The following is a 19,530-nucleotide window of genomic DNA, read 5'->3' as shown; positions in this document are numbered from 1 at the left end:
ACCGCTTTTCATTGCGGACACTGCTGTTGCAATCTCCTCAGGTGTAAATTCTTCTTCTAGATAGTCATGGGTGTCTGTATCAATTGAAGGCATATTCAGGCCATTAAAGAAGGAATCAATCAGCAAAGGGTCTTGAGGGGATTCAGAGGTGTATAGCGCAGAATAAAATTGTTTGAATTGATCATTGATCTCTTTATGTATAACTGTGGTGGCACCAGACGGGGTCCTTATTTGTGGGATTAAACGTGAGGCCTCAGATTTACGGATCTGATGTGCAAGGAGTTTACTGGCCTTGTCGCCTTGTTCATACACTCTGTACCGAGCTCGCAAGAGTAACTGTTCAGCTTGCCTGGTAGAAAGCTCATCAAATTCAGATTGGAGTAGTTGGCGCTCTTTATGCAGATCAGAGGAAGGAACCGTGGCATACTTCTCATCCAATGTGGCTATGGATTCGCTCAGGTCCCGAAGTCGCTGAGAGCGAACTCTGTTTTGGTTGGCTGTATAAGAAATAATTTGGCCACGTAGGTATGCTTTGAGAGACTCCCATATGGTAGAGCAGGACATACCTGGTGTTGAATTAGTTTCTAGGAATAAGGTGATTTCAGAAGAAATGAAATTGACAAACTCCTTATCTGAGAGTAAAATGGGGTTAAGACGCCATTGATAACACATAGGAGGTCGCTGGGGAAACTCTAGTTCAAGCACTAATGGTGAATGGTCCGAAATAACAATACTCTTGTAAGTACACTGCCGAAGGTTAGGCAAAAGTTTTTTGTCCAAAAAGAAGTAATCAATCCGGGAGTATGTTTGATGAACATGAGAATAAAAGGAATACTGTCTATCTGTAGGATGTAGGAAACGCCAGGCCTCAAACATGGCATATTTCTGAAGAAAGGCTTGAATAAGTAGGGCACATTTAGATGGGCCTGTAGTTGTTCGTGAGGACATGTCAAGAACTGGGGACATTTTGCAGTTGAAATCCCCCCCTAAAATCAATAAATGAGAATCTAAATTGGGTATAGCAGACAAAAAGGAAGAAATGAAACTTGTGTCATCCCAATTGGGAGCATAAACACTAGCCAAAACAAGAGGGGTAGAAAACAGTTTACCGGTTACTATGACGTATCGTCCCTTAGGATCAGCGATAACCTCAGAAGCTACAAAGGGAGTGACTTTATCAACCAAAATGGCAGCCCCTCTTGATTTACTATGAAAGTTAGAGTGGAACACTTGACCAACCCAGTCCCTACGCATCCTAAAGTGCTCACCAGTCCTCAAGTGAGTCTCTTGTAGAAATGCAACATTTGCATTCAAACCCTTTAAGTGTGTCAACACCCTCTTACGTTTCACTGGGTTATTAACCCCTTTGGTGTTCCACGAAATGTATTTGATCGCATTGTTTCGGCCCCTCTGGGCATTCCCGTTATACAACCCCGTCATTAGAGCATAGAATGGAAAAGCAATGAGCGCCCAGAAACCCCAGAATAACTTGTCTCAGAGTAATAATGTACGGTGGTAGATGTTGAGAAAAAGTACCGAAAAAAAAACAAAAAGACAGAATGACAACATTAGAACTGAACAATTCAACCCCTCCCCCCACCCTCCCCCCCATCCCAGACAGTACCTCCCCAAACGAGGTACAAGCCTAAATAGAGCATGTTCTCTTCGCACAGTATGTCTGTGAGAGTGCGGTCTTAAACCTAAACCCACAGTCCCGCTCTTTAAAGTCGTGTTTTGTTAGTGGATCAAACAGCAAAAGAGATAATCATTTTTTAAATAAAAGAAATTAAGGTGAATCCCTTGTGCAGACGAAATTACAAAAGCACCACTTGTAGATGTATATAATTATATTCCCAGTCTTATAACAGGCATTTGAGAGAGAAAATAAAGAAAATAAATAGAATGTGTAAAGGCTCTCAGCCGAAAACCTAATTTGAAGTAAGGAAATCGTAGTAAGACAATCAAAAATGATAACAATTATTATTATTATAATAGTTGTCTAGTTGAATGCTGAGACAGCTTACAACCAAGACCAAAAAACTACGTGTGCGCAACATTTAACGCTTGCTGGGCATAAATGACGCTCAGAACTTTAAAATTTAAGTGAAGACCCCAAAAAACGTGTCGCCTCGGGAAGCATTTACTGTTTACTGGGTCAATGCAAACGGATGCAGTAAGCAAATAACCAAGAATATTTTGAGTCACTGAGACACTATGTAAACAAACTGAATAGGTGAGCAAGACAGCCTAGAAAACACAGGAGTATAGTAAAACCGCAATACAATGAAATTAAAATGACTGAATGCTTGTAAGGCAAGCACACTAGATGATCAAAACATTAGATCACATCAAATAAGCCTGAATGGGTACGCCAACCCCCCAACTATACAAAATTAGCATGTTGTAGCTAAACATAGTTGTACCACAGGTGGGTTACTTACTATCCACAGTTCGCTAGCAACAGTTGCTGAACTATGAGCAAGTTCAAGACTTCTTGATGTGACGTTGAATGTGAGAGAGAGCCTCATCCGGAGATTCAAATGTGTAGTCTTTACCATCATGAGATAGCCATAAACGGGCCGGGAATCGCAGTCCGTACTTCACACCTGGATGGTCCCGAAGTAGTCGTTTGGCCTGTCCGAAAGCTGCGCGCTGCCTGGAAACAGTGGGGGAGTAGTCCTGGTAGATGGAGAAGCTCTGTCCTTGAAAGCTCAGAGTGGTATTGCGGGCTCGTCGGAGAATCTCCATCTTCTCATGGAAAAAGTGCACTCGAAGAATTATGTCACGGGGCCTCTCCCCATCCCGGGGCTTTGGGCGCAGCGACCGGTGGGCACGATCAATCAGGGGCTTTTCATCTAAGGCTAGAACATCTTTCAGCAGCCCAGAAACGAAATCCGTGGCGCGAGGCATTTCCGCTGACTCTGGGACTGATACAAGTCTCAGGTTATTGCGGCGAGAGAATCCCTCCAAACTTACACAGCTCTCCTTCACCTTTTTCAAATCCGCAGCTAGGCGTTTCACGTCAGCCTCCAGGGATGTAGTTAAGTCGGAGACATTTGTAGCGGAGGTCTCCAGTGCTGCAATCGTTGTAGTGTGCGACTCCATTGTTGTTTTGAGTGATGCGATTGCCGGCACCGTCTCGTTCCGCAGGATGGTTAGATCTGCTTTTAAAGTATCAGAAACCTCCTTTATTCGGGCCTCAATCGTAGCAACCACCTCCGTTTTCATTTCAACTATCTCAGAGCGTAGTAGTTTGATGGCCTCGAGAATGTTCACTTCAGCGCCGCCAGGCTAAGCCGCCCCCCCGGGTAGAGTATCAGTCCCCGGGTCGTCAGGCTCAGGGGAGGGCGGTGATGAGAGTGTGTCTTGTAGGCCGGGTTTTCTCAAAGTCATGTTTTTGGCCTTATGTTTCGTCGACATGCTGATATTTGGAAGTAAAGTAGTCTTGGTTTTTACGGGAAGGGATCACCAAAATAATATATGAAAATAAATACGGTTTTGCTGCAAAATTCACATAAACTTTAAAAATACCACGGGAGCAAACGGAAAACACGTCAGTCGCACATGGCGTCCCTCCAATCCCCCCCGAACAGCAGTTTATTTTATTGAAAAATTGCAGCGCATTTTTATACTTTACAAAATCATCTCGCGGGCCGGATTAAACCCGTTTGCGGGCCTGATGCGGCCCGCGGGCCGGACGTTTGACACCCCTGCTCTATAGCCTATCTACTGTGCTGGGTTCTAGACACAGATCACTCTATAGTATATCTACTGCTGTACATTCTTAGTTTATCTTGTGTATATTTCCCCGGTGTACATGTGTATAGATTGCAATTTGACGTTGCTGCAGTGTTGTTTGGGTTGCTAATTGGATTCGTCTTGTTTTTTTTTCTGTACATCTTAATTACTTGACATTCTACTGCATTGTTAGGAACTAGCAACATAAGCATTTCGCTGCACCGCTATAACACCTGCTAAACTGTGTACGCGACCAATACATTTTGATTTGATATGAATATGTTAATTGTGGCCCTCACGGAATCCAGGAATTATAACGGAATTCAACAATATTAAAAAATGTATTGACCTTAGTAGGGAATCAACTAAATGTATTGAACATGTATTATCTTCCCAAGTTTATCATAAGACGTTAACGGAATGCATCAGTGATTCTTATTTGCTGGAACTTTCTGAATGCCCCTGTCTGTGTGTGCAGTGCCTGAACAAACTGGGACAGACAGTGAACAAACTGGGACAGATGGTGAACAAACTGGGACAGACAGTGAACAAACTGGGACAGATGGTGAACAAACTGGGACAGACGGTGAACAAACTGGGAAAAACTGAAAACTGGACAAACTAAATAGAGAAAATTGAATTTGGGAAAGAACAAAACGGAATCAGCCTAAAAATAAAACAGATTTTATAGGACCCTACCTAATGATAATTTTAAATTAATTTAGGCTATGTACAATCAGAAAGATATAATGCTTAAAACTGATATAACTTTTGTATTTTTGTAATTTAACCATTAAACCACTTGAGTAAATTTCTGCGTCTCAGCGGAAATCTGATTAGCATTTAAAAAAATTAAATTGGTCTTTTTAAATTAGAGATCGGCCTTCCACATCTGTGGTGAAAGGTGGCAGAGCTACAGCGGTGTTTTCAAACTATTCAAACTGGTGTTCGGATCTGTCTCGCTGTTTGCTGCTGAGAACAAACAGATGCTGAAGGTTAGGATTATGTTTATTTTCCTAAATCGTGTCGTATAGTTTCAATGCCACTCAATAATATTTTTTACTACTGATATTAATTACACACAGACAACAGAAGCACACACACACACACACACACACAATCCCACCCCATCCCCACATTCAATCTAGACACACATCCCAGTCTCTGCTCTCACTTCCTAACCTTTGACCCCTCTTCCCCCTCCCTCTCCTGGCGTTGTGGCGGACACTGCGTAACCCAGCGGAGACCATCGGCCACATGGCGTACCGGGTGCTGGGGAAGTTTTGCGGCAGCAGCAGGAAGATGCTGAAGGAGTCCCAGAGACTGCAGTACATTGTGACAAAGGTCCAGGGACCCAGCATCAAGGCTGAGTTCACTGACTGCAAGGCCTCTATACAGCTGTCCATGGTCAGCCAGTACGTCTCTGAATGGAGGATTGGTATGGTAGCCAATTTGGATCATAACAGTTGTTGATAAGGCATTTGACTTTGGTGTGTTGTGCATTAAGTCTCAGTAGAAAGATATTGTAGTATGTTCTCAAAGAGACCACTTAAAAACAACTCTCAATTAATTCCACTTATCCACCCCTTTCTCCTGGTCTATTAATTCCACTTAACAACCCCTTTCTCCTGGTCTATTTATTCCACTTATCCACCCCTTTCTCCTGGTCTATTTATTCCACTTAACCACCCCTTTCTCCTGGTCTATTTATTCCACTTATCCACCCGTTTCTCCTGGTATATTTATTCCACTTATCCACCCCTTTCTCCTGGTCTATTTATTCCACTTATCCACCCCTTTCTCCTGGTCTATTTATTCCACTTAACCACCCCTTTCTCCTGGTCTATTTATTCCACTTATCCACCCCTTTCTCCTGGTCTATTAATTCCACCTATCCACCCCTTTCTCCTGGTCTATTTCAGTGTGATTACAAAGCAGAGAAAGTAGCTAGAGAACAGGAAGTGGAGAGAATAAGGGTTATGGATCCTCTGAGGGGTAATGAGTCCTTGTCAGAGTTGAGCGTCTCTCTGTGAGAGGAGAGGAGACAGTCTTCTATCATCAGGTCTTACGAGCTCCTTGTCTCCTCTCCAGGCCTGAATAATCAATCTACAGAACCCTGGATGACGACTGCATTATTTACTTTCTGATGACTCTATCTCTGTCTGCTACTGGTGAAAACACATTTCTCTAATTGAGTTGGTGCTCCAAAGATGAATGCCACAAATAGTGCTCTCTCTCTCTCTCTCTCTCTCTCTCTCTCTCTCTCTCTCTCTCTGTCTCTCTCTGTCTCTGCCTCTCTCTCTCTCTGTCTCTCTCTCTCACACACTCATACACTCACTCTCTGTCTCTCTCTGTCTCTCTCTCACTCACACTCACTCTCTCTCTCTGTCTCTCTCTCTCCCTCTCTATCCTGACATTTGTTTGGATGGCTAAATCGCCATCCCTTTCTTTTCCTGCTCTCTCTTCTCCCTCTCTCTCCCTCTCTCTCCCTCTGTCTCCGCCGGCCCCTTCACTCCCTCCTCTGCTTCTCCCTCTCCTTCCTCCTCCTTTTGAAGTGAGACACTATTTAAAGCCTCTTTGAGCCTCTCTTTATTCAAAACGATTTCTATGGTATTTATGTCTTTATATCTAGCTGTTGAGATGGGATGAGTGCATTTCAGCCAGTAGCAGCGTAGCCCTTATGTGCTGACAGGGCTAGGCTAGTAGAATTCAATTATGCAGTCTCCTCCTCTCCTCCGTTCTACCTCCTCTCCCACCAGACAGACCAGCCCTCTCTCTTTCTTTCTCCCCCTCTCTTCTCTGGTGTTAATTAGTTAATTTTCTCCCTCTTTAAGTCTCTGGCCGCGTCGCCTTGTCAGCTCATAATCTGCCAGTTGAAATTACCTCTGCTCTCCCTGGCTCCGGCAACTTGTCTAGAGGTTCTCTCTCCATGACAGGTTACTCATAGCGCCGGTCTCAGGCATGAGTTAATCACACTTCCTGAGTGCAGCAGGGTAGTTATTCTACACAGGGTACAGGGCTTCAGACTGCGACCATTCTGTTGCATTTGTCTGTGCGAGTAAATTTTTTTATTGTTCGCTCCGGTACGAGCTGCACATTCTACCTGGCCACCACAATCAAATGTCATTTTTTGGGGCAGATAAAACCAAAGTGCATTATTCTCATGATCCCTGTAATAAAGGTGTCTGCCCTGCCGCTGTGCCTGCCTGTTTCACTGGGGCCGGCTGCTGTAATGAGAGAGCCTCTCACACTCTCTCCCCCCTGGTGTGCTTCTCGTGATTGTATAACATTTCAAAATGCAATTATTTCTAAACAGTCATTCTTGAGCTCAAAGGTTAATTATAATTTTGTTTTTATATTAGTAATATCCTCTATCTCTATTCTTTTAAAGATTTTTATTTGAAATTCAGTTTAGTTTCAGTTAGTTTTCAGATCCACTTGACTAGTTTTTATTTAGGTTTTATAAAACATATTTTAGTTTTAGTGTTAGGGACCGAAAGTAGCCTGTGCGGGGCAGGCTAGGAGACAGTTATGTGTTGTATAGTTTTGGGGGGATGTCACTTCTTGCCACTGCGGTGCAGCAATGCATAAGGGGATGGGTCAGGTCATAGGTTAGGTTTAAATGTAGACTCAGTGAGATGATGTAGATGCACAATGTAAACGGTAGTAGTGGGTCAATTTCCGCAACAACCAGGAGCGTTGGAGCGTGAGGCTAAACTTCCCGTAGTGTGCACATTGTAGCAGCATGAAGCGTACATCCCCAGATTCTCTGTGTGAGAACAAAGTCTTGCATCCTGCTCATCTCAATGTCCGTGTTCGAGCTGACCATTTTTGTCAAGTCGGTGACCATCGTTGTACACCACATTTCAAAGTGTGTTCTGGGGATAAAACATTTGCCTTGTGCCTACATGTGAACTGCATGAACTTTACAAAAATCATGTGATCAAAGGTCACAAAGTTTTGACTGCAAGTTTCTGCAGTTGCTCTTCACCGACTTCGTCCTGCAGCCATCGCCTGCATTGTGGGAGGCTCTATTGTCAACCAATCATTAGGGTGTTTTTGTTTGACCTACATGAACGTGACCAAAAACATGACTGAAACAGGAACCAATTTGCTGCGATTTATGGGTTATGACTAGATGGGATGCCGCTAATGTCCGAAGTGACTTTTCGCAGCAGGTTACGAGAATATACGCAGCAGGTTAGGTGAATAAACATAGCAGATTAGGAGAATTAGGTTAAGGTTAGGAAAAGGGTTAGGGTTAGATAAAATGCAAACATTCTCCCCGACACGACTCATTTATGTGTATTTGTATTTTGTATTTATTAGGGATCCCCATTAGCTGCTGCCAAGGCACTGTGCCAAGGCACAGTACTGTGCGCCTCCCATAGTCTGTTCTGGACTTGGGGACCGTGAAGAGACCTCTGGTGGCATGTCTTGTGGGGTATGCATGGGTGTCCGAGCTGTGTGCCAGTGTTCCAAACAGACAGCTTGTCAACACCTCTTACAAAAACAAGCAGTGATGAAGTCAGTCTCTCTTCCACTCTGAGCCAGGAGAGACTGACATGCATGTCATTAATGTTAGCTCTCCGTGTACTTTTAAGGGCCAGCCGTGCTGCCCTGTTCTGAGCCAACTGCAATTTTCCCAAGTCCCTCTCTGTGGCACCTGACCACACTAGGACCTGTAGGACCTGTCTTGTTGATTGTGTTGTTAAGAAGGCAGAGCAGCGCTTAATTATGGACATACTTCTCCCCATCTTAGCTACTTTTTTATCAATATGCTTTGACCATGACAGTCTACAATCCAGGGTTACTCGAAGCAGCTTAGTCACCTTAACTTGCTCAATTTCCACATTATTCATTACGAGATGTAGTTGAGGTTTAGGGTTTAGTGAATGATTTGACCCAAATACAATGCTTTTAGTTTTGGAAATATTCAGGACTAACTTATTCATTGCCACCCATTCCGAAACTAACTGCAACTCTTTGTTAAGTGTTGCAGTTATTTCAGTTGCTGTAGTAGCTGACATGTATAGTGTTGAGTCATCCGCATACATAGACACACTGGCTTTACTCAAAGCCTGTGGCATGTCGTTAGTAAAGATGGAAAAAAGCAAGGGGCCTAGACAGCTGCCCTGGGGAATTCCTGATTCTACCTGGATTATGTTTGAGAGGCTTCCATTAAAGAACACCTTCTGTGTTCTGTTAGACAAGTAACTCTTTATCCACATTATAGCAGGGGGTGTAAAGCCATAACACATACGTTTTTCCAGCAGCAGACTATGATCGATAATTTCAAAAGCCACACTGAAGTCTATCATCAATTTCTCTCAGCCAATCATCAGTAATTTGTGTAAGTGCTGTGCTTGTTGAATGACCTTCTCTATAAGCATGCTGAAAGTTTGTTGTCAATTTGTTTACAGTAAAATAGCATTGTATCTGGTCAAACACAATTTTTTTCAATAGTTTACTAAGGGTTGGTAACAGGCTAATTGGTCAGCTATTTGAGCCAGTAAAGGGGGCTTTAATATTCTTAGGTAGCGGAATGACTTTTGCTTCCCTCCAAGCCTGGGGGCACACACTTTCTAGTAGGCTTAAATTGAAAATATGGCAAATAGGAGTGGCAATATCGTCCGCTATTATCCATTTTTCACCTCTTCCACACTCACTTTACAGAATTCAAAATTACAATGCTTGTCTTTCATAATTTGGTCAGATATACTTGAATGTGAAGTGTCAGCAATTGTTGCTGGCATGTCATGCCTAAATTTGCTAATCTTGCCAATTAAAAAATTATAAAGTAGTTGGCAATATAAGTTGGTTTTGTGCTAAATGATGTAAATGTAAATGTGATGAATGAGCCATCCGATTCAATGAATGATGGCGCTGAGTTTGGCTTTTTCCCAAAAAATGTATTTAAGGTGCTCCAAAGCTTTTTACTATCATTCTTTATATCATTTATCCTTGTTTCATAGTGTTGTTTCTTCTTCTTTTTATTCAGTTTAGTCACATGATTTCTCAATTTGCAATACGTTTGCCAATCGGTTGTGCAGCCAGACTTATTTGCCATTCCTTTTGCCTCATCCCTCTCAACCATACAATTTTTACATTCCTCATCAATCCACGGGGATTTAACCGTTTTTACAGTCATTTTCTTAATGGGTGCATGCTTATTAGTAACTGGAATAAGCAATTTCATAAATGTGTCAAGTGCAGTGTCTGTTTGCTCCTCATTACACACCACGGACCAACATATATTCTTTACATCAACAACATAGGAATCACTACAAAACTTATTGTATGACCTCTTATACACAACATTAGGCCCAGCCTTTAGAACTTTGGTTTTCGTAGATATGGCTACTATATTGTGATCACTACATCCAAATTGATTTGGATACTGCTTTCAAACAAATCTCTGCAGCATTAGTAAAGATGTGATCAATACATGTTGATGATTTAATTCCTGTACTGTATGTAACTGTCACGACTTCCTCCGAAGCTGCCTCCTCTCCTTGTTCGGGCAGGCTTCAGCGTTCGTCGTCACCGGACGTCCTGGAAGGGGCCTGCCCATTTCACCCCCCTTCAACCCGGATTCAGTTCCGATGGAGCTGGGTGGTGCAGTGATCCGGGAGAACGGAGGACGACAGCTCCAGTGTCACTCTTGTGGCAGGAGAGGACATTCTGCTGCACGCTGTTGTCAGGGTTCTTCCGGGTCTGGAGGCGGCAGGCAGGGCACTCTCGCGTCACCCCAGGTAGCGCAAACCCACACTCGTTCAGAGCCCTCTGCTGTGCACTGCACCATACATGTCACCTTCCCTGATTTACACAGTTTCCCAGTGTAAGGCGCTGGTCGATTCAGGCACAGCTGGGAACTTTATGGACAGGTCGTTAGCTCATATCCTAGGTAATACGTTGGTTTCCCTATCCATTCCACTGCCCATCAAAGCACTTGACAATCGACCATTAGGGTCAGGGTTCGTTAGGGAAGTTACAGCACCAGTCACAATGGTTATGCAAAAGACCCATACAGAGCAAGTCACCTTTTTTATTATTTTGTCTCCTGATTTCCCTGTTGTGTTGGGTCTTCCCTGGTTAGCACTACACGACCCCACCTTTTCATGGCCGCAGAGGGTTCTCACAGGGTGGTCGCGAGAGTGTCAGGGTAGGTGTCTAGCTGTTTCCGTTGGTGCAACCACAGTGGAAAGTCCAGACACTACCTCCACCGTGCGCATTCCCCTGAATACCTTGATTTGGCGCACACGTTTTCCAAAACGCAGGCAACCAAATTATCACCTCATCGGGCGGGGGATTGCGCGATAAACCTCCGGGTAGACGCTGTGCCTCTCAGGAGTCATGTATATCCCCTGTCGCAGGCTGAAACGGAGGCGATGGAGACATACGTCTCCGAGTCCCTGCGCCAGGGTTTCATACGTCCCTCCACTTCTGCCATTGCATTGATTACCGAGCACTGAACAAGGGGACAATTCATTATAGTTATCCTCTACCCCTCATTCCATCTGTAATCGAGTCAATGCATGGGGCGCGCTTCTTCACAAAATTAGATCTCCGGAGTGCATACAACCTGGTGCGTGTCCGAGAAGGGGATGAGTGGAAGACAGCATTCAGCACAACCACGGGGTATTACGAATACCTGGTGAAGCCGTACGGTTTGATGAATGCTCCATCAGTCTTCTAATCCTTTGTGAACGAGGTGTTTCGGGACATGCTTGGTCATGGTGTAGTGGTCTACATCGATGACATTCTGGTTTATTCCGCTACATGCGCCAAGCATGTGTACCTGATTCGCAAAGTGCTGGGCCAACTGTTGGAACATGACCTTTTATGCCAAGGCAGAAAAGTGTTTGTTTTTCCAACAGTCAGTCTCCTTCCTTGGATACTGCATCACCACCTCAGGTGTGGAGATGGAGGGAGATCGCATTTCAGCTGTGCGTAATTGGCCGACTCCAACCACGGTAAAGGAGGCGCAACGCTTTATTGGCTTTGCCAACTACTATCGGAGGTTTATCCGGGGCTTTGGCAAGGTCGCAACTCCCATCATCTGTTTGTGGAAGGGTGGGCCGTCCCGGCTCCGCTGGTCTGCTGAGGCTGACAGGGCTTTCAGTAACCTGAGGGCTCTGTTTACCTCAACCCGGGTACTGGTCCATCCTGATCCATCATTACCGTTCGTAGTGGAGGTGGATGCGTCCGAGGTAGGGATAGGCGCTGTCCTATCTCAACGCTCGGGCACGCCACCCAAGCTCCGCCTCTGTGCCTTCTTCTCCAAGAAGCTCAGCCCGGCGGAGCAGAACTACGACGTTGGTGATCGGGAGATGTTGGCTGTTGTCAGAGCACTGACCGTGTGGAGGCACTGGCTCGAGGGGGCGAAACAACCTTTCCTCGTCTGGACGGACCACCGTAACCTGGAGTACATCCGGGCAGCGAGGAGGCTGAACCCTCGCCAGGCCAGGTGGGCCCTGTTCTTCACCCGGTTTGATTTTACACTGTCCTACATACCGGGTACAAAGAACGTGAAGGCAGACGCACTGTCACGGCTGCACGACATAGAGGAGAGGCCCATAGACAACACCCCCATTCTCTCGGCCTCCTGCATTGTGGCGCCGGTAGTATGGGTGGTGGACGCCGACATAGAACGGGCGTGACGCACAGAGCCATCTCCACCTCAGTGTCCAGCTGGGCTGTGGTACGTGCCGTCTATTGGGCACACACGTCCCCCTCCTCTGGTCATCCAGGTATCGGGCGTACAGTGCTCTGCCTGACCGGAAAGTGCTGGTGGCCTACCTTGGCTAAGGACGTGAGGGTGTATGTCTCCTCCTGCTCAGTGTGCGCCCAGAGTAAGGCACCTAGGTACCTCCCAGCGGGTAAGTCACATCCCTTACCAGTTCCACAACGGCCATGGTCCCACTTGTGTATTGATTTTCTCACTGATCTTCCCCTCTCTCAGGGTAACACCATCATCCTGGTCGTTGTGGACCGCCTCCTTCCTCTGCCCGGTCTCCCCACGGCCCTGCAGACTGCGGAGGCCATGTTTACTCACGTCTTCCGGCACTACGGGGTGCCAGAGGACATAGAGTCTGACCGGGGTCCCCAGTTTACATCCAGGGTCTGGAAGGCGTTCATGGAACGTCTGGGGTCTAGGTCAGCCTGACCTCTGGGTTTCACCCCGAGTCTAATGGGCAGGTGGAACGGGTGAATCAGGATGTGGGTAGGTTCCTGCGGTCCTACTGCCAGGACGGGCCGGGGGAGTGGTCGGTGTTCTTGCCATGGGCCGAATGTGCCCAGAACTCTCTCCGCCACTCCTCCACTAACCTATCGCCATTTCAATGTGTTTTAGGTTATCAGCCGGTTCTGGCACCGTGGCATCAGAGCCAGACCGAAGCTCCTGCGGTGGATGACTGGTTTCGGCGCGCGGAGGAGACGTGGAAAGCTGCTCATGTCCACCTCCAGTGCGCCGTGCGTCGCCAGAAGGCCAACTCTGACCGCCACCGCGGTGAGGCCCCGGTCTTTGTACCGGGTGATCGGGTCTGACTCTCGACCCGGAATCTGCCCCTCCGCCTGCCCTGCCGGAAGCTGAGCCCACGGTTTGTGGGGACGGGGGTACTGTCACGACTTCGTCTGACGCTGCCTCCTCTCCTTGTTCGGGCAGGCTTCGGTGTTCGTTGTCACCGGCCTTCTAGCCACTGCTGCTCCTCATTTCATCATTCCATTTGTTTTGTCTTGTTTATTACACACACCAGGTTCATATCCCCTCATCAGTACCTGTATAAGTGTTCCATCTGCCCCCTTGTCTTTGTGTGTGATTGTTTAGTGTGGAGGTTAGATTAGCTCGGTGGAGCTCTTTGTATTTTGGATCACCATGATATTCACCCGTGTGCCTTGTTGTTTTCCAGTGCGCCGTATTTCCGTACTGGAGTGTTTGACGCATTGCTGCGTACCGCTGTGTTAATGAATAAAACCTTTTATTCTGTGATTTACCCTCCTGCGCCTGACTCCTTCTAAATCACTCACCACAGTAACCACCCTGGTAGGTTGACTGATAACCTGAACCAGGTTGCAGGCACTGGTTACAGTTTGAAGCTATCTCTTGAGTGGGCAGCTTGATGAAAGCCAGTCAATATTTAAATCACCCAGAAAGTATACCTCTCTATTGATATCACATACATTATCAAGCATTTCACACGTTATACAGATACTTACTGTTAGCACTTGGTGGTCTATAGCAGCTTCACATCAGAATTGGCTATAGGTGAGGCAGATGAACCTGTAGCCATATTACTTCAACAGTATTTAACATGAGATCCTCTCTAATCTTCACAGGAATGTGGTTCTGAATATAAACAGCAACACCTCCACCATTGGCATTTCTATCTTTTCTGTAAGTGTTATAACCTTGTATTGCTACCACTATATCATCAAAGGTATTATCTAAGTGAGTTTCAGAGATAGTCAGAATATGAATGCCATCTGTTACTAACAAATTATTGATTTAATGAACCTTGTTTCTTAAACTACATATGTTAACGTGGGCTATTTTGAGCACTTTTCTTCTGGGATGCTTACTTGTTTTTATTGCTTTACTGGGAAGCTTAGCAGCAGTAGATGTGCTCATGTTCTTTATGTTAGTGCAGGGTGAGCTGCATACTCGGGTACACCGGCTCAGTGCTAACAGTATAAATATGGTTCTTAGGCACATGATTACTCCACACAATAGCTGTAGGATCAGCAGAGGCATTCAGGGCAGTTAGAGGGACATACATTAGTTTACATATATTGTGTCTACCGACGCCCCTGATTTAATGTACATTTGCTGAAGTAACTGCTAAGTCATTGTCTCAACGCAGCCTTATAATGCTGTGAAAAGATCCAGGAACCCAAATGATTTGGGTGGATCCCATCCTCCTTATAAAACGTGTTTTGTTTCCAAAAGGTATCGAAATTGTCAACAAAAGTTACACCCATTGAGCTACAATAATCACATAGCCAGTTGTGAAGAGCAAGAATCCTGCTAAAGCATTCAATGCCACTGTTACGGATACAGGTATCCTGTGTTTTTGTGTGTTTCTCTCCTTCTGCCCTAATCACAGGTGTCCTGTATGTTCCTGATTGGTGGTCGTTGAGGTGTCTGCTGATTGGACCAATCAGTGAACATTCCTGTGCATTGCACCACCTGTTACTCGTTTGTTCAATCACACATCCCATTGTATAAAAACCAGTCTTGTGTTTGTTGAGAGAGAGAGAGAATATTTCCGTATGTGAGTATGGACACGGTGGTGTCCTGGTTTTGATTACTCACTAAGTTGCTGTTTACTATGATTGGTACTTCTGTTAGACTACTGTTTTGTATGTGAGTAATGGATACTGTGATGTCCTTTGTTTAGAGTACTCACTAAGTTGCTGGTTACTCTGTTTGGTAACTGTTGTGTGTTTCTGGGAAAAGGGGAGTTTGAGCTAGCTGCCCTTGGGCATACATTTCCCGTAGAAAGAACTGTCTATAAACACTAGTTAGACCTGAGCGGACCACCCACTGTATTTTTGTATGGTAGCAGTAGCCTAGCGGTTCTTGAGGCAGGCAAGATCAGTTTAGGGGTGTTTTACACTATGGTTTCATTTCTTGGGTCCTGCTCAGCCCTTTTTCCCAATCCTTTACCGTGTGTTCAGAAATAAACCATTTGTGGTTGACGGTAGTTCATGGTAGTTGTGTCCTATTTGTTCTCACTGTTCCATGCCACACTCCTAATTTGCATAATTTATGTTACGGGTCTCATGTCCATCCACCCTAGACGTTTAGAGCCATGGGGTTCGTAACATAAAGTGGGGGTTCGTCCGGGATCTATCCCATGTTACTCATGCAAATTAGTAAGTGTCTGGTTCAGTGTTGAGCTTGGCAGCGGTACTACCTGTTTTTTTTTGTGTGTTCAGTAGTCGACGGCTCGTGTTGCTAGTAGGATGGCTACTTTTGAGTTGGAGGCATTTTTGGAAAACCCTACGTGGGAAGTTTTTGATAATTGCCGTAGAGTGGATCTACAGGCTTTGGCTGACCACTTTTCTGTACCCATACCGAGGGGTTTAGGGAAAGCAGAAGTTAGGGAAGTAGTGCTAGCGATATTGTTAAACGAGCGAGTGCTTGAGTTACCGCCGCCTGAGTCTGCTGCTCCTGTAGGGGATGTGGTTGCTGTTCCTGTAAGCCCATCAGTGTCTGAGGACGAGACTAAGGCTCCAGCCACATTGCCCCGTTATGACCCACTCTCCCCACTGACTGACAGTGATGCCAGGATGGATGTCCGCTCGACACGGCTCCAAATGGAGGCGGAAGAGCGGGCACAAATCAGGCAAGACAAGCTGGAGATGCGTAAAATGGAGCTAGAGGCAGAACAGGAGACGCGTAAGCTAGAGGCAGAACTGGAGACGCGTAAGATGGAACTGGAGATGCGTAAGATGGAACTGGAGGTGCGTAAAATGGAACTAGAGGCAGAAACAGCGAGGTTAGTCTCTGCTAATACTATGCCTACTAGTGAGCCATCCTCACCAGCTGTGTCAGCTGCTACGTTTGATATTAGTAGGCAGATCACCTTGGTACCTGTGTTCAGGGAGTCAGAGGTTGATTCCTATTTCAGTGTTTTTGAACGTATAGCAGTAGCATTGAAATGGCCCAAAGAGGTATGGTGCCTATTACTTCAGTGTAAACTAACAGGTAAAGCCCAAGAGGTTCTGGCAGCGCTACCTCTTGAAGACAGTTTGAATTATGACGTGGTCAAAGCTACTGTTCTTCGTGCCTATGAGCTTGTTCCTGAGGCATATCGACAGAGATTTAGGTCTCATAAAAAGTCTCCTACTCAGACTTATGTGGAGTTTGCTAGAGACAAAGGAAATCTGTTTGACAAATGGCACAGTGCTAGTAAGGTAACTGATTTTAACTCTCTACGGGAGTTAATCTTGTTAGAAGAGTTAAAAAATTGTTTACCGGAACGCATTGTAGTTTATCTGAACGAACAGAAAGTATCCTCACTGTCGGAAGCGTCTGTATTGGCAGACGAGTTTGTGTTGACGCATAAGAGCGTGTTTTCGGCTCGTACGGAGAGCAGGGCTGCGGAGTTGCTAACTTTTAGTCCTAGTCGACCAGCAGTACGTCCCAGCACGCCCAAAAGATGTGCGTCACTGTTTCTATTGTCATAAGGTGGGACATTTGGTTAGTGATTGCTTTTGCTTAAACGCAAACCGGGGATGCCTCAGCACGCCAGGCCGCCAACGGGTGTTGGGCTGATTCGTACGGTTGTAAGGCCGGAATCAAGACAGAGGCCTCATAGTGAATGTGGTTTGAAAGTCCCTGTCCCAGATCACAGTTATGAACCGTTCATTTTTGAGGGGTTTGTTTCTATATCAGATGACGAAGCGTCTCAGCGTCCAGTTAGAATCCTCAGAGATACTGGTGCGGCGCAGTCGTTCATACTATCTGATGTGTTGCCCTTGTCTAATAATACATATTGTGGTTCCAGTGTGTTAGTACAAGGAATTGAAATGGGTTTCGTCCCAGTGCCATTGCACTTTGTGAACGTACACTCTGAGTTAGTCAGTGGATTGTTCAGAGTTGGCGTACGTCCTATGTTGCCAGTAAAAGGTGTGACATTTATAATGGGCAACGATATTGCCGGAGGAAAGGTAATACCCATATTGGAGGTATTGGATAAAAGTGACCAGTCTCTCTCCGAGGAGCTGGCACAGGGTTATCCAGATGTGTTCCCCGCTTGTGCTGTCACACGTGCTCAAGCATGACAAGTGGGTGAAGTGATAGATTTGTCAGACACGATTCTATTCAGAGAGTGTGACCCAGAGGATAGTGCGGGTGCTACCTCTGGTAAGCTGGTGCAGTCTGACCAACAGCCCAGAGAAAGGAAGAAGGATGTGGAACTTGTTGCTGAGGCAATACAGTTACCAGTTACTCGTGAGCAGCTGATCGCTAACCAACAGGTTGACATTAGCCTGGCTAAATGTTTTCTAGTGTTGTCTCAGAGGACGAGCTAAAGAAGAAAAACATGGCATATTTCATTGATGGTAATCTCCTCATGCGTAAATGGACATCCCATGTTGACGCTGGCGGAGATTGGAATGCTGTTTACCAAATAGTGATTCCTACAGCCTTTCGACAAAATGTTTTATCCCTCGCTCATGATCACCAGTGGTCCGGACATCTGGGAGTCACCAAGACTTATGATCGTGTTTTGCGACATTTCTTTTGGCCTGGCTTAAAACAAGATGTGGCTCAGTTCTGTCGGACTTGCCACACCTGTCAAGTAGTTGGGAAACCGAACCAGGTTATTTCCCCCGCGCCTCTTTGTCCCATACCGCCATAGGTGAACCATTCGAACATGTGATGGTTGATTGTGTTGGACCATTACCAAAAACAAAATCTGGTAACCAGTTTATGTTGACAATTATGTGTGTGGCCACCAGGTACCCAGAGGCCATTCCTCTGCGAAGGATTACTGCTCCGGTGGTGAGTAAAGCGTTGATCAAATTCTTCTCAACTTTTGGATTACCTAAGGTGATACAAACTGATCAGGGTACGAATTTCCTTTCTAAACTTTTCAAACAAGTGTTAAAATCCTTGTCAGTTACACACCGTGTGTCAAGCGCATATCACCCAGAGTCTCAGGGTGCGCTTGAACGTTGGCATCAGACCCTGAAGTCTATGCTCCGTAAATATTGCTTGGAATCTGAGAAAGATTGGGATGAGGGAGTTCCTCTAGTGTTGTTTGCTGTCCGTGAGACAGTACAGGAATCCCTAGGGTTCAGCCCAGCTGAACTGGTGTTTGGACACACCATGAGAGGACCTATGAAAGTCCTTAAGGATCAGTTTTTGTCACAAGAGTTGTGTGTGAAAGAAAATGTGTTGGACTACGTTAGTCGCTTTCGTGAGCGCCTACATGCTGCCTGTGCTCTAGCAAAGGAAGCGCTGTCTTCCTCACAGAAACGGATGAAACGACACTATGACACACAGGCTGTTTCTCGTTCACTGCAGCCAGGTGACCGAGTTCTTGTATTGTTGCCTGTGCCAGGAGCGTCATTGTCAGCACGTTTCTCTGGTCCTTATGTCATTGAAAAGAAACTAAGTGAAACTGACTACGTGATACAGACTCCTGATAGAAAACGCCAATCTCGTGTGTGCCACGTTAACATGTTGAAGACATACCACACCAGACCCGTCACTCAGGTAGACAGTCCAGAGAAACTGGCCGAGTCGGCTGTCTCTATTGCTGCTACGGCTGTAGTGGGAGGTCATGTTAATGATGTGGACGGAGATGGTTTGGAGTTGCGCAATACTCAGCAGCAGTGTGCTAGATTGCCCAATTCAGAGATGCTGCTGTCTCTCCCGTCAAGCCTGATTCATTTAACGGACAGACAGTCAGATGATATTGTGAGACTATTACACAGCTTTCCATGTCTTTTTAATGATGTTCCTACATGTACAAATGTGTTAGAACATGACATTAATGTTGGAAACGCTGCACCTATCAAGCAACATCCTTATCGTGTCAACGTCTCTAAGAGAAAGATAATGAGGGGTGAGGTCGGTTATTTGCTGGAGAATAACCTGGCTATGCCAAGTTCAAGTCCTTGGAGTTCTCCGTGCATTCTGGTTCCTAAACCTGATGGGACATCCAGATTATGTACGGACTATCGGAAGGTCAATGCTGTCACAGTGCCCGACTCGTTCCCGTTACCCAGACTGGATGACTGTATTGATACTGTTGGTGCTGCTACTTATGTAACCAA

General features: G+C 45.6%; 1 pseudogene; it reads left to right on the top strand.

Annotated features, from left to right (window-relative positions):
• LOC121569544 overlaps nt 1-19,530 on the top strand; it is a 246,071-nt pseudogene that overhangs the window by 11,071 nt on the left and 215,470 nt on the right.

This window comes from Coregonus clupeaformis, chromosome 1 (genome assembly GCF_020615455.1).
Source record: "Coregonus clupeaformis isolate EN_2021a chromosome 1, ASM2061545v1, whole genome shotgun sequence".
Classification (NCBI taxonomy): Eukaryota; Metazoa; Chordata; class Actinopteri; order Salmoniformes; family Salmonidae; genus Coregonus; species Coregonus clupeaformis.
This window is presented reverse-complemented; position numbering and strand designations above follow the sequence as displayed.